Below are 14,489 nucleotides of genomic sequence, written 5' to 3'. Positions count from 1 at the left end.
CTTCAGGTCTTTCCTTATCGTGTGAGAGTTGTGGTCTGTATCTTGTGGTGGGCTAAGAGCCAATGGCAACTTCCAACTGTACCGACAGTGGAACGTCGTATCATCTCGGGCATATGGTGTGTCACGAGGGTGAACTTATTCGTCCTGAGTCGGCCGACTGATGTTTGACAATTCCAGCACTCACCATCGTGCCAGTGCGTCAAATTAGTTTGGCCACACCAGCGAACGGTGCAACTCATACTGAAATCTGCCTGTATTTCAGGGCTCTGGTAGGGAACTTTCCTGCGTTCTGATAATCTGAACGCCAGGTCCGTAGGTTGCATGTTTTCGTGGACGCGTCAGAAGATTACAGCTGTAGCAACGCACCGCTCCTCGCCCACAGCGCGCCGTTTTTGCTGCCGCCTGAATCAATGTGAAAGGGCAAAGTATTTCTGCTTCAGGTTGTTAAATGATATTCACTACTCCCTCTTCTCAGCTGAACCATAGTTTTTGGTATACTTGGCCTCAGCTGATTCCATTTGAATGGAGTTGGGTCTCACAGTGAATTCATGTAAACAAAGTCAGATTGCATTGTAAAAGGGATTAATTCAGGTGAGAATTATTACGCTTTGCCTATCAAAGACCATTCACCAGTTGATTTGTGTTTGTCATTTTTGTGTAAGATATATCGGCTGGTTCACCAGAAAGTTGTAGTTACTAATGATTTAATAAAACTCGTCATTATTTTGTAAACACTATTCACTGTTTTTATTTTACTGTGGTGGTACATAGTACACCACCAATGTAAGGTATAATCTTATTAAATTAGTCAATTTGATTATTAATCTGAGTTCTCAAAGTGATCAGAGGCACAGCGCAACAAAAGTGCCAGTAGCAAATTCACTGTTTCATATATAAAATTTAAGTGTATAGCACTCATTACAATCTGACTTCCCACGCCTCATCAGTAGAAGCTGGTGGGGGATGAAATACCTAAGTTTTACCAAGCAAGGCCTCCACAGCCCACGTTTACTGTTATTGTTAGTAAAAATAATCCCAGGGAATAACAAAAGTAACTACACACAGGTACAAGTAAATTCGTCGCCGCCAAAGAACTGTTTCACATTACGGCACACCAATACACACACACACACACACACACACACACACATACACACACACACACACACACACACACACACACACACAAAGAAGGATCTCACGTGAGAAAGGTGAAACCTGAGTTTCGCAGGAGCGACGCTTTCTAAAACCGTACTGCTTTGTGGACAGGAGCTTTTCCTTGTCAACGAAATGTATTATATTCGAACTATATTCCGCAGCAATCCGATATTAAAGATGGTGGTCTGTAATTCTGCTGGTCTATTCTTTTACCCCTCTTGTATACAGGAGAGACTGTCTTTTTTCCAGTCGCTTGGGACGTAGCGCTTAGGTAGAGATTCGCGATAAATACAAGCTAAGTTAGGGGCCCATGCCGCATAGTGCTCTTTGTGAAACCGAATTCAGATTCCATCTGGACCTGGTGACTTTTTTGTTTTCAACGGTTTTAGTTGTTTCACTACACCAGCGAGCAATTACTGTGTCCTCCATACGGGGCTCTGTGCGAAGGTCAAACGACGTATGTTTGTACGATTCATCTGCAAGAATGACTTCTTAAATATGAAATTTAAAATTGCGTCTCTAAATATTAGGTACACTAATGGAGGACAGTCGCCTGCGACCTCTGACTGCAAATTATGCGAAAATTTTTAGATAATATTCGTATTTACACTATATCTGTGTTCTGTTTTGATGACATGACGGGAGACCAACTTTGCTTTTGCACATAAAAGCGCCTAGAAAGCGGTTTCAGGAGTAGTTTTTCCTTTATTTTCTCCAATTACTTATCTTTCTTGCGGTGGTAAAACTGCATTCACAACACGCGTATGAAATGTCATGCGAATACATAATGTTGGACTGGTGTAAATGTAACATTGTCGGACGCTTTTTCCGGTCGACAGATCCTATGAATGTGTCTTGATTTTTCACTTAATAGTGTCTTTTTCCCCCTTCAAACTGAAAGTCACACGATTTCCTTTCTTTACGTTCAATGTGTAAGTAGGCTGTTTATGTTGCTATGTAAGTAGGCTGTTTATGTTTTCTTATTGGTAACGCCACGTAGCGCTCTATATGAAAAATCACTGGCTGTGCTGTGTGCAGTCTGTGGGTAGTTTGCATTGTTGTCTGCCATTGTAGTGTTGGGCAGCGGCAGCTGGATGTGAACAGCGCGTAGCGTTGCGCAGTTGGATGTGAGCCGCCAGCAGTGGTGGATGTGGGGAGAGAGATGGCGGAGTTTTGTAATTTGTCATGAACTGCTATATATATTATGATGATATCAAGGTAAATACATTGTTTGTTCTCTATTAATATCTTTCATTTGCTAACTATCCCTATAAGTAGTTAGTACCTTCCGTAGTTTGAATCTTTTATTTAGCTGGCAGTAGTGGCGCTCGCTGTACTGCAGTAGTTCGAGTAATGAAGATATTTGTGAGGTAAGTGATTTCTGAAAGGTATAGTTTAATGTTACTCAGGGCCATTCTTTTGCAGAGATTTTTGAAAGTCACATTGCGTTGCGCTAAAAATATTGTGTGTCAGTTTAAGCACAGTCTTGTATAATTGTTCAAAAGGGACGTTTCAAATGTAACTTTATTGCATTTTGACTAATTGTAAACTTTCTTGAGGATTTCTTTTGCTTCCTATGCAAATATCCCTCTTATTTTCTCTGTGCCTATGATGTTGCTGTCATCAGGAAAGCGAATTTTTCCCCCATGAATAACAGTGTTGGGAAGTCTTCAACGTATGTCAGGAACGAAATTGGTCCTACTATCCTACCGTGAGGAACTCTTATATCTTACACTTTACTGGTTAATCAATTGGCTTTATTCTGACTTAAATGTCATCAGAATTGTCTACCGACATCAAAACGATGGCTTCGACGCTGCTTTTGCTGTGCGTCATTTATTTTCACATGTCATAGTCTTTTCATCCCCACACGTAAGAGTGTTTGACAATTCGACAGTATCATTTCTTTCAGTTAGGAAGTAACTTATTGTGGTGTCACCGCCAGACACCACACTTGCTAGGTGGTAGCCTTTAAATCGGCCGCGGTCCATTAGTATACGTCGGACCCGCGTGTCGCCACTATCAGTGATTGCAGACCGAGCGCCGCCACACGGCAGGTCTAGAGAGACTTCCTAGCACTCGCCCCAGTTGTACAGCCGACTTTGCTAGCGATGGTTCACTGACAAAATACGCTCTCATTTGCCGAGACGATAGTTAGCATAGCCTTCAGCTACGTCATTTGCTACGACCTAGCAAGGCGCCATTACCAGTTACTATTGATGCTGTAAAACATGTACCATCAAGAGTGATGTTCACCAATTATGGATTAAAGTTAAGTATTCCAGCAGCTACGTACGTTTATTGTTAGTCTCATTTCCGTGACCTGTTCCAGACCTCACGCCAGCCTACGTGAGCTAAAACGCGTGCCTTTCGGCTTCCTCTCATAGTGGGTTGGCTGTCTTGCCAATCCACAACATTTTGGCGACGAGGCCACTTCGCGTTCGTAACTATACTGCCCTGATTTACTTGTGTAATGGCTTCGCCACGATCTCCAGATGTACTGTCCGAATTTTATCGCTTACAGAACCAGCAGACGCAGGCCTTGCTGGATGCCCTTGGACAGCTCGTCCAGAGTCAACGTGCACTGCAAAACGATGCGGCGGCCGCCGCTCCACCGCTCACGCAGCCACAACACGCAATTGCACCAACTTTTCGACCTTTTGATGCTGCACTGGAAAGCTGGACGGAGTGGTCACACCAATTTGGATTCCATCTCGCCGCCTACAGAATTCAAGGTAACGAGCAGCAGCCTTTTTTGTTAGCATCCGTCGGGGTGCAAACATACCGTGTGATAGTCAAATTATTTCCCCGACGCGACGTAGCAACTCTGTCCTACGACGAAATTTTGTCTGCATTAGATGCATATTTCAAAGAAACAGTCAATGTAGTTGCGAAAAGGTATACCTTCTTTCGTACAAAACGTACGGCAGGTCAGACTAATCGGGAGTGGGTTGCAACCTTGCAAGGCCTTACTAGGGATTGTGCTTTTGAGTGTCAATGTGGACTCCCTTATTCAGATACTATGGTACGTGATGCAGTTGCACAGAACGTTTCTGATGTTTGTATAGGAAACAGATTTTGAAACTAGTCAATTCCTCCCTTCAACAAGTGATGGACATATTGGATCGACAGGACACACTTGACTTTGCTCAGGAATCATTTGAAACTTCACCAGCCGTGTGTCACATTAACCGGCCTGCCGGGCGCGGTGCACGGAACAGTAAACAGCCCTCGCGCCCATCTGCGCAGCTGCCACCAGTGTCTCAGCCACGTGTGTCGCGCAGGCAAGCAAATGCAGTGCTAAAATCATGCCCGCGGTGTGCTACTAGACATTCGCGTGAGAATTGCCCGTCACGCCAAGCTATTTGCTTTTTCTGTAATAAAAAAGGACATGTTCAAAGTGTTTGCCAGAAAAAGCTCCGCTTGGAAGCTCACAACCATTCCAGGCCCTTTGCTTCGCGCCGGAATCGGAATCGAACCAAGGATACTCAGGCTCTCAACACTTCGCCCATGGAAATTCATATAGTTCATGCCACTCCGCCCAGTGCCACTCTCTCTAACAGTGACTGTGTTCGTCCCACAAATAGTGTGGGTCGACATCGACGGAAATCCCGTCATGTCACAAGTGATTTTGTACCAGTGTCAGTATACGTTGCACGAGACAGTCGCTCTTGTCGTCAGCAGGACAATAAACTTTTTGTAGACTTGGACATTAACGGCAAAGTGATACCATTCCAGCTCGATACCGGAGCTGCAGTTTCACTGATCAATCAAGACACGTACAAACAGCTGGGCACACCTCTGTTGCGTGCCGCAAATGTTAAGCTAACTACATATTCAGGTCACGGGCTCCCTGTGTTAGGACAGTGCAGCCTTCTTGTAACATACAAGGGACAAACAAAACTTGTGTCATTGTACGTCCTTCGTTCTTCTTCTGCAGTGAACTTGTTTGGTTTCGATTTATTTCAGTTGTTTAACTTGTCTGTAGCCAATCAGGTCCTATCAGTGAACCAGACTGTGCCTTCAGACAGTGTTTCTCGTCTATGTGACGAATTTGCAGACATTTTTGCACCAGGCCTTGGTTGCGCTAAGAACTATAAAGCACGTTTGGAACTGAAAGTAAACGCGCAGCTGAAATTTTTCAGAGTGCGCAATGTTCCCCACGCATTGCGTGATGAGGTCGCAAAAGCATTACACGATTTGGAATCACAAGGTGTAATTGAACGTGTGCAGGCTTCTCTCTGGGCATCACCCTTAGTAATTTTGCCAAAACCTTCCGGAAAATTGAGACTTTGTGCGGACTTCAAGGCAACAGTGAATCCACAACTAGTGACTGCAACTTTTCCTTTACCCCGCCCGGAAGATCTTTTTGACAAACTGTGCCCAGGTAAATATTTTTCGAAGTTGGACCTAGCAGATGCGTACTTGCAAATACCGGTGGACAAAGACTCCCAGCGCGTTTTGGTGGTTAACACGCATCTTGGTTTGTATCGATTCAACTGACTGCCATTCGGGTGTGCATCTGCCCCTGCATTGTTTCAGCAACATCTACAAACTGTTTGTGCGTCGATCCCTACTGCAGCAAACTATGTGGACGATATTGTGATCTCCGGAAAGACGGAAGAAGAACATTTAGCCAATCTCAGAACATTATTTCAGGTCTTGCGACAAAATGGTCTTCGCTTGCGGAAGGACAAATGTGTGTTTTTTGCTCGTGACTTACCCTATCTGGGACATGCACTCAATGCCCAAGGTATACATACCAGTCCAGAGCACCTCCGTGCCATACAAGACTTGCCTTCGCCGCAGAATTTGAAGCAGCTACAGAGTGTGCTGGGAAAAATAAATTACTATAACAAATATGTTCCCCGTGCCTCTTCCATTTCAGCTCCGCTTCATCGCTTACGCCGTAAAGGTGTTCCATTCGTCTGGACGACGGAATGCGAACGCGCCTTTCGCCAGTTGAAATCGGCGTAGCTTTCCAATACTTGCCTCACGCCATTCGATCCCCGGAAGCCCTTTTGTTGATGGTGGATGCATCGGATTTCCCACAAAGATGGTTCGCACGATCGCCCTATTGCCTTTGCGTCCATATTGCTCTCGTCTGCGCAAAGACATTATTCACAGATCGAGAAAGAAGCATTGGCTCTCGTATTTGGTGTTACAAAGTTTCATGATTTCTTATATGGTCGTCACTTTACCATCATCACAGACCAAAAACCTTTGACATCGCTTTTTCATCCGACCAAGCCTGTACCTCCACGTACAGCGCAGAAATTCATTCGCTGGTCTATTTTCCTCTCGCAGTACCGCTACGATATCTTGTATCGGTCCACTGCTAAGCACGGAAACACCGATGCGTTGTCCCGTTTGCCTGCTGCTGAGGATAGAGCATTCGATTCCTCCGAACTTGCTTGCATGTTCATTGATTCGGAAACCGATGACGTGGTCGATCGTTTCCGATTGATTTTCGTCGTGTAGCTACAGCCACAGCTGCCGACCCTGTCCTTGCTACCGTTCTGCGTTTTGTTGCTACGCAATGGCTCTTGTCAAAGTCACGGATCGAGGATCCGTTGGTTCGCCGATTTTTTGCTCACAAGAAGAGACTTTTTGTACGACGTGGTGTTTTGCTGTTGCGTTCTGATAATGATCAGTCCAGGGTCGTGGTCCCACGTTCGTTACAGTCCTCTGTCTTACGGCTTCTCCACCAAGGACATTGGGGTATAGTGAGAACGAAACAGCTTGCTCGTCAGCACTGTACTTGGTTCGGAATCGATGCTGCGATTACGAATATGTGCTCTTCTTGCTTGCCGTGTGCCGAACAACAATCCGTACTACCGCGGAAATTCTTTGCATGGCCAAAAGCCACTTCCCCTTGGCAACGCTTACACATCGATTTTGCTGGTCCATTCTGGAATGCTCGATGGTTGGTTGTGGTAGATTCATTCAGTAATTTTCCTTTTGTTGTCCGGATGTCTTCCACGACGTCATCTGCCACCATCCAAGCGTTTTCTGCTATCTTTTACATTGAAGGTCTTCCACAGACTATTGTTTCCGACAGTGGCCCACAATTCATGTCCGCCGAATTTCAGTCATTCTGCAAGGCCAATGGTATTCACCATCTGACGTCCGCGCCGTTTTCGCCACAGTCAAACGGTGCCTCTGAACGATTGGTCAGGACTTTCAAGTCACAGCTGTTGAAGTTGAAAGAGTCGCATTCTCGGGAGGACGCGTTATTGCTCTTTTTGTCCTCGTATCGCTCTCAGCCCCGAGATGGTCGCTCGCCGGCTGAGTTGATCTGCGGTCGTCCTCATCGAACCTTGATGTCTTTGCTACATCCGCCGCATCAGGTTCCTGAGCAGCAGCAGACGCCTGCTTTTGCTTCCGGCGACGTTGTCTACTATCGTCACTACCGAGGTTCACGGCGTTGGCTCGAAGGTCGCATTCTTCGCTGCCTCGGCCGCGCTATGTATCTGGTTTTGGGGGCCTCTGGTGAGGTGCGCTGGCATCTCAACCAGCTGCGCCTCTGTCGTCGCATGGGATCTGCCGCTCGCCGTCTGCTTTCAGCGACGGTGCCGTCCGGTCAGCGCCCTGGGGACCCATCTACTGGCTCGCCCCAGCCCCAGGTGTTACCGACGCTGCCTTCCATTTTGCCCCATGGCGATGTGCCGCCGCCGCCGCCTGTTCTCCCGCCGGCGACGCCCGCAGTCGACGCGTCGCTGCAACCGCCGGGCGCCTCCCTGGGTCACGCACCGCCGATCGCTTCCCGTGACCAGTTGTCCTCCGACATGGAACTCTTGCCCGCTCCGGACTATATGACGTCTTCGCCCGTCGGGTGCCCCGGCCCGATGGAGGTCGACCCTGCGGCCCCTCCTGTCTCTCTGCGGGCGCATACACCGCATGTTGGCGTGCACCCTGGAGCAGGTTTTCAGGCGTTTCCTAGCTCCCCTCGGACCGAATGGCAGGGTGCGGGTGGCACAGCCTCGCCTGTTGTTAGGCTCCCCACCTCGTCGCGTACGTCAACATGGGGTCCTCCCCACGGTGGACGGAAGCCTTATAACACAAACGTACGCCGATTTACGGGGGAGGAATGTGGTGTCACCGCCAGACACCACACTTGCTAGGTGGTAGCCTTTAAATCGGCCGCGGTCCATTAGTATACGTCGGACTCGCGTGTCGCCACTATCAGTGATTGCAGACCGAGCGCCACCACACGGCAGGTCTAGAGAGACTTCCTAACACTCGCCCCAGTTGTACAGCCGACTTTGCTAGCGATGGTTCACTGACAAAATACGCTCTCATTTACCGAGACGATAGTTAGCATAGCCTTCAGCTACGTCATTTGCTACGACCTAGCAAGGTGCCATAACCAGTTACTATTGATGCTGTAAAACATGTACCGTCAAGAGCGATGTTCACCAATTATGGATTAAAGTTAAGTATTCCAGCAGCTACGTACGTTTTTTGTTAGTCTCATTTCCTTGACCTGTTCCAGACATCACGCCAGCCCGCGTGAGCTAAAATGCGTGCCTTTCGGCTTCCTTTCATAGTGGGTTGGCTGTCTTGCCAATCCACAACACTTATATACGAAGATTTGTTCAGATTATTGTTCAGCCTCCGGAGTTACACCGGAGTATAACGAAACAACTTTGGTGGCTCCTACAAAATACAACGTCGTCCAGTATCAGTCAAAATAAATCCGCGGCTGTGAACGCTTGCACAGACGGTCGTAACTAGGCGCCCCTTTAACAGTGGCTTGTCGGTCTAATTTGCGCTGCCGACCCACGGTATGCAGCTTCGTTATAAACTGCAAGTTGCAGTCTGCGAGAGACGGACGAGTTGACTTCCGTTGGCCGGGGCAATATACTGCGGCCGTCCACCCAACATCCACGTCCACGCCTCTCTGTAATTGCGTCCAACTGCCTACCGCTGCCGTTGTACAAGGGCAATGCGTTGTGCGAAGCTTCTGTTTAAAAGCTTGTCTACCGCCTACCTCTACGTCAGCAAACATTTAATAATCAATTAGACGTTGCTACTTGATAGCTGTTTAATTTCCCCTTTCGTTGCTAAACGAAGACAGAGTGCTACATGTATGTTACCACACTAGTTTCTGTTCTTCACTGTCACACTACTGATGTTCCTCAGTGATCGAGATCATTACATCACTGTGGGACGTGATGGAAAATATTTTGTCACTCTAATCTAACAACTTGGTAGTAATCGACCTGAAGACAGCCCAGTCTGGATTTCAAAGAAATGTGGAAACAAACAAAGCACTGACCTGAAGACAGCCCAGTTTAGGTTTCGAAGAAATGTAGAAACAAACAAAGCACTGACCTGAAGACAGCCCTGTTTGGGTTTCGAAGAAATGTAGAAACAAACAAAGCACTCCTATCCTCACAATTTATTTTAGAAGATAGATTAAAGTTAGGTATACCCAAATTTGTAACATTCGCGGATTTAGAAAATGATTATAACGAAGATGATTGAAATACACTCTTTGGAGGTCTGAAGTCATCTAGGAAAAATACAGTAAGCCAGAAACTACAGTTTATACAGAAGGCAAATTGCCGTTGCCAATCAATTATTTACACAATTCACGTATTTCCAGCATGTAGTCATCACAGGACCGGCAACTTGGATAACATAAATTGCCAAACCGGGGTGGCCGAGCAGTTCTAGGCGCTACAGTCTGGAACCGCGCGACCGCTACGGTCGCAGGTTCGAATCCTGCCTCGGGCATGGATGTGTGTGACGTCCTTAGGTTAGTTAGGTTTAAGTAGTTCTAAGTTCTAGGGGACTGATGACCTCAGAAGTTAAGTCCCATAGTGCTCAGAGCCATTTGCACCATTTGATAACATAAATTCTTTATTGTAATTCAGTCACTGTTGCGTTTTATTATGCCGGTTTAGAACTACAAAGTTTATTTTCAAACAAGCCTTTTAAAGTTGAAATACAAAACATTATAAAAAACATAAAAATTAGATAAAATAAAAATATAGTTCTTAAAATTTCATTTGTTGTTTACTGAAATATAACATAACTACACTAAAATGCTTGGTTAGGTGACAATCACATTACTCATAGGTAAGACACACAGAATACATAGTCACATGGAGTGTCAGACCAATTCGCCCATGTAGATGCGTTCACAAAATGCAGTTGAATCAGACTAAAGACTAGTAATGAAGACAGTTCCATAAAAAACAGCAAATATCGCTTATGTCTCCTTCAGTATTTGTGCGCTCGCCTACGGTCAACCGCGCGTCGCATCTCAAATCAAAACAATTCATGCAAATCTTTATGTAGCATGTCACTAATTTTATATGACAAACAGCAAATGGAAATATTCTGCTCCATTGTCAAAATTAATAATAATCTATATATATATATAAATTATTCAACATTTGTATTAATCAAATGTACAGTAACAAAATTCCAATTACATAATTTACATTGACATTTACTTATCATTAACAATTTGTGAAAATAGCGAAACTATAACGAAAATCGCAGAGTCCTATGTTCGTACCCTTATAACAGAATAATACATATGAAACAACTTTGACATACACGTCATTCATAAAACAGTAACACCAGTCAAATACAATAACTATCGGCTGTACATTAGGGTAAATGTACCAAACAGTGCGCAGTCCCAAAGAGAGCGCCGCGTGTGTTCCTGACAGACGATTAAACTGATCGGCTCGCCACTGACGTAGTTGCGTTCAGAGTGGTATCAGAAACGCCTCGTAGAAGTTGTGCGAAGAAATCCTGTTTTTCGGAAGTGAAACAGGCAAGAATCATTTTCAGCTTTGTTGGTGTAGTTCAGGTACTCTGTTATATACAGAATATACGATCAATACCCTTTAATTTTTGATTACATTTTGAAAAGCTGGCTTGCCATCTACCATATTGCATCCACACGTTTTGCAAATGTAACGTGTGCTGCCATCTATTGACTGCGCTTGCAATCATTGTTTCTGTACGAAAGAGCGCTACATAACGCACTCGTGTTCTCTTTGTGGTTGGTTGGCTGATTTGGAAGAGGGGACCGAACAGCGAGGTGATCGGTCCCATCGGATAAGGGAAGTATAGGCATTTGCCCGAAGGGATTTAGGAAAATCACAGAAAACCTAAAGCAGGATGGCCGGACGCTTGTTTGAACCATCGTCTTCCCGAATGCGAGTCCAATGTGCTAGCCACTGCACCACCTCGCTCTGTCTCTATTTGGGGTACCTTTTGAGTGCGTTGTGGAGTCCGAAGGATAGGTTTTGTTTCTGAATGACTTGAAATTAAGTGCGAAAATCGAATCGGAAGCTAATTTAAACAGGGGAGCTGTTCAGTGAGGCCAGACAACGAACTGAAAATGGAGAAAGGAAACAAAGGTTGCCGCTGCTCCTGGTACGAAAGAGTCTGCTTTAAGGAAAAGACTGAAAGCTGTGTGTAGAAAACATAGATTTTGATGTTTCCAGAGGACTGGATCCAGTGCATTGAGTGTGGGAGGTAGTGGCACGAAGAGTACTCTAAGGGTATGTTTTGCATACTCTTTAGTGCAGGTGAGCGTGAATGTACGCATTTGCCGTTTTTTGTATTTTGGAAAAGTTCGATGAAAGTATTACCTCTGTGTTGCTGTAGTTTTCTGAACATATAGATTTTTTATTAATAAATATAAACCCATAAGATTTTGTTTTCCTGTTGATAGCTACCCACATATTTAAGCTTATTCCTTTACGCGCACTCTTAGGTATGGGTCCCCTAACGTCCGCTGTCCAACAAATCGCAGGATGCTGTTCATATGACGACTTATGTCCAAGTTTTTGGACATTCAGTTAACAAGACATGTATAGTCGTAGTTCTAAATTACAATAAAGGATTTACACAATGTCTCTATTTTATACAGAGTGTGTATATTACAGTCCAATGTCCTTCAGACATAAATGCATACACTGGAATGTAATATACAGATACTGCATAAAACATAGATATTGTGTCTGAAGGATATTGTTACTTAATGTACAGACACTGCATAAAATACAGACATAGTGTCTGAAGCACATTGTTATGTAATATACAGATATTGTACAAAACACAACATTGTGCAAATAATTTATGTACTCGTATAACCTTCGGCGGGCTAAAATGACGATAATAAAAAATTGCTCCTGTCTGCGAGGAAATCACAAAGCGTGAACATGTGGGATATGGACAGTAAATAATTTACAAATAATATTATAAGATAGTCAGTTTATAATATATAAATTGGTTCACTCCGGAAGGTGTGCACGGATAGCCGAAGTGCTTAAGGCGATTTCTCGCGACAAGCGGGAAATTCGGGTTCAAGTCCCGCCCGGCATAAATTTTGATTTGTCATTAATAAAATGGACAGCTGACGTCAAAGCGTGTTCGCAATCTGCGAATCTAGTTCGTAATCTGTTATAAATGTAGCAGAACCTGAAAGGGAAGTAGTAACTACGAAGGCTGTAAGATTGGATTGCAGCCTGTCCCCCATGTTATTCAATTTGTATTCAGAGAAAGTAGTAAGGGAAACCAAGGAGATATATAGAAAAGGAATTAAAGTCCAGTGAGAAGAAATATAAACATTAATGCTTGCCGATGACAATGTCAGGGGTAGCAAATGATTTGGAAGATCACTTGAACATAATGGATATTATCTTGAACAAAAGTTATGTGGCGAACATCAAGGAAAGTAGAAGAATGCTAAAGGAGTGTAGTAAAATTAAATCGGACGATTCTGAGGATACCAACAGTAAATATAACATTAAAAGTAGCAGGCGATTTGCTATTTTGGCAGCTAAATGATTGACAGTGCCATGCAAAGAGGATACGAAATGTAGAAAGGCAATTGCAGGAAAAGCATTTCTGAAAAATCGAAATATTTGAATATCTAATACAAATTTAAGGTTTAGGAAGTCCTTTCTGAAAGGAGGTTTGCGGTGCTACAAAAAGTGTTGAAGATTAGGCAGGTAGACCGGGAAGAAGTAGCGAGGGATTGAATTCTGGAGAAATATCTTTATGGCCCAACTTAATTAAAAGATAGCAGAGATTGACAGGACACATCCTAAGGCATCCAAGTATAGTTAATTTAATAATGGCGAGAAATGAAGGGGGGGGGGGGGACTGCATTAAGCACGTGCATGGCGATGTAGCGTGCGGTAGTTACGGAGATGAAGCGAGGAATGTTAAGCTGATGCCTCTTGTTTTTCTCCGAGGAGTTTCAGTCTCTCTACTGTTTTCATTACGTAATTCACCAATGACAGCAGAGACTTCAAATTGTTCAATTGGCTCTGAGCGCTATGGGAGTTAGCATCTGAGGTCATCAGTCCCCTAGAACTTAGAACTACTTAAGCCTAACTAACCTAAGGACATCACACACATCCATGCTCGAGGCAGGATTCGAACCTGCGACCGTAGCGGTTGCGCGGTTCCAGACTGAAGCGCGTAGAACCGCAGAGACTTCGCAATTAAATTTACATTCGTCCATCACACTGATTACTGGTATAGAGCACTGATGTGTACATTACGAAAGAGGTAGGAGAGAGGGAAGTATCAGTCTTATTTTAACATCCTGTTGTTTAACACATACACCGTTGAGCCAAAATAATTTAAGCACCAGCTTAATAACTGGTTGGTGCACCTGTAGAAAGCAGTGCAGCAGCCATTCTGAGTGGCATGTGTTCGACAGGTCCCAGTGCCTTTCCGAAGGTATGTGGAACCAGATGTCTACACACAGGTGACACGATTCCCGTAAATTAAGGGTCGGTGATTGGTGGGCGCGCAGCTGGCGAGAGATAGCATCCCAGACGTGTTCCACTGTTTTCAGATAGGTCAGATTTGGTAGGCAAGACATCAATGTGAATTCAGTATCATGCTGATCAAAGCACTGTAGCACGTTTCTGGCCTTGTGACACGGAAGGTTATCCTACTGGAAGATGTCCTCGCCGTCGAGAAATATATGAAGCTTAAACGGATGCGGTTGATGCGGAATAATGTTCATGTACGAATATGAAATAGCAGTGACTTTGTTATTAAGGAGTTCGATGCATGTCGGATTGAACAAGAACCGTAGTGAATACACGCGTCAGGAAATACAGGAAATGTATTCGCTGTTGCGAATATGAACCACCTTCGGCTGCATATAGGAACGACGACAGTGAAAATTGGCACTGGACCGGGACTCGAACCTGGAGTCCCCGTAACCGCGTCGGTCATCCCAGCACGAATCGGGGTCGCACCCAAGCTTTCATATGCCTTCGTCCATATGTCATAAGACTTATTAATAGTTCATGCACTGCTATTTTAATTTATTT

At 44.7% G+C, this 14,489-nt stretch overlaps 1 protein-coding gene across 1 annotated transcript in view; it reads right to left on the bottom strand.

Moving 5' to 3' along the window:
* Positions 1-14,489, bottom strand: part of LOC126475150 (GTP-binding protein Di-Ras1) — a 1,323,975-nt gene that overhangs the window by 438,186 nt on the left and 871,300 nt on the right. The gene's annotated exons all lie outside the window — the stretch shown is intronic.

The sequence above is a fragment of the Schistocerca serialis genome, chromosome 4 (genome assembly GCF_023864345.2).
Source record: "Schistocerca serialis cubense isolate TAMUIC-IGC-003099 chromosome 4, iqSchSeri2.2, whole genome shotgun sequence".
Taxonomy (NCBI): domain Eukaryota; kingdom Metazoa; phylum Arthropoda; class Insecta; order Orthoptera; family Acrididae; genus Schistocerca; species Schistocerca serialis.
The sequence above is the reverse complement of the archived record's forward strand: the minus strand, read 5'-3'. Positions and strand labels throughout refer to the sequence as shown.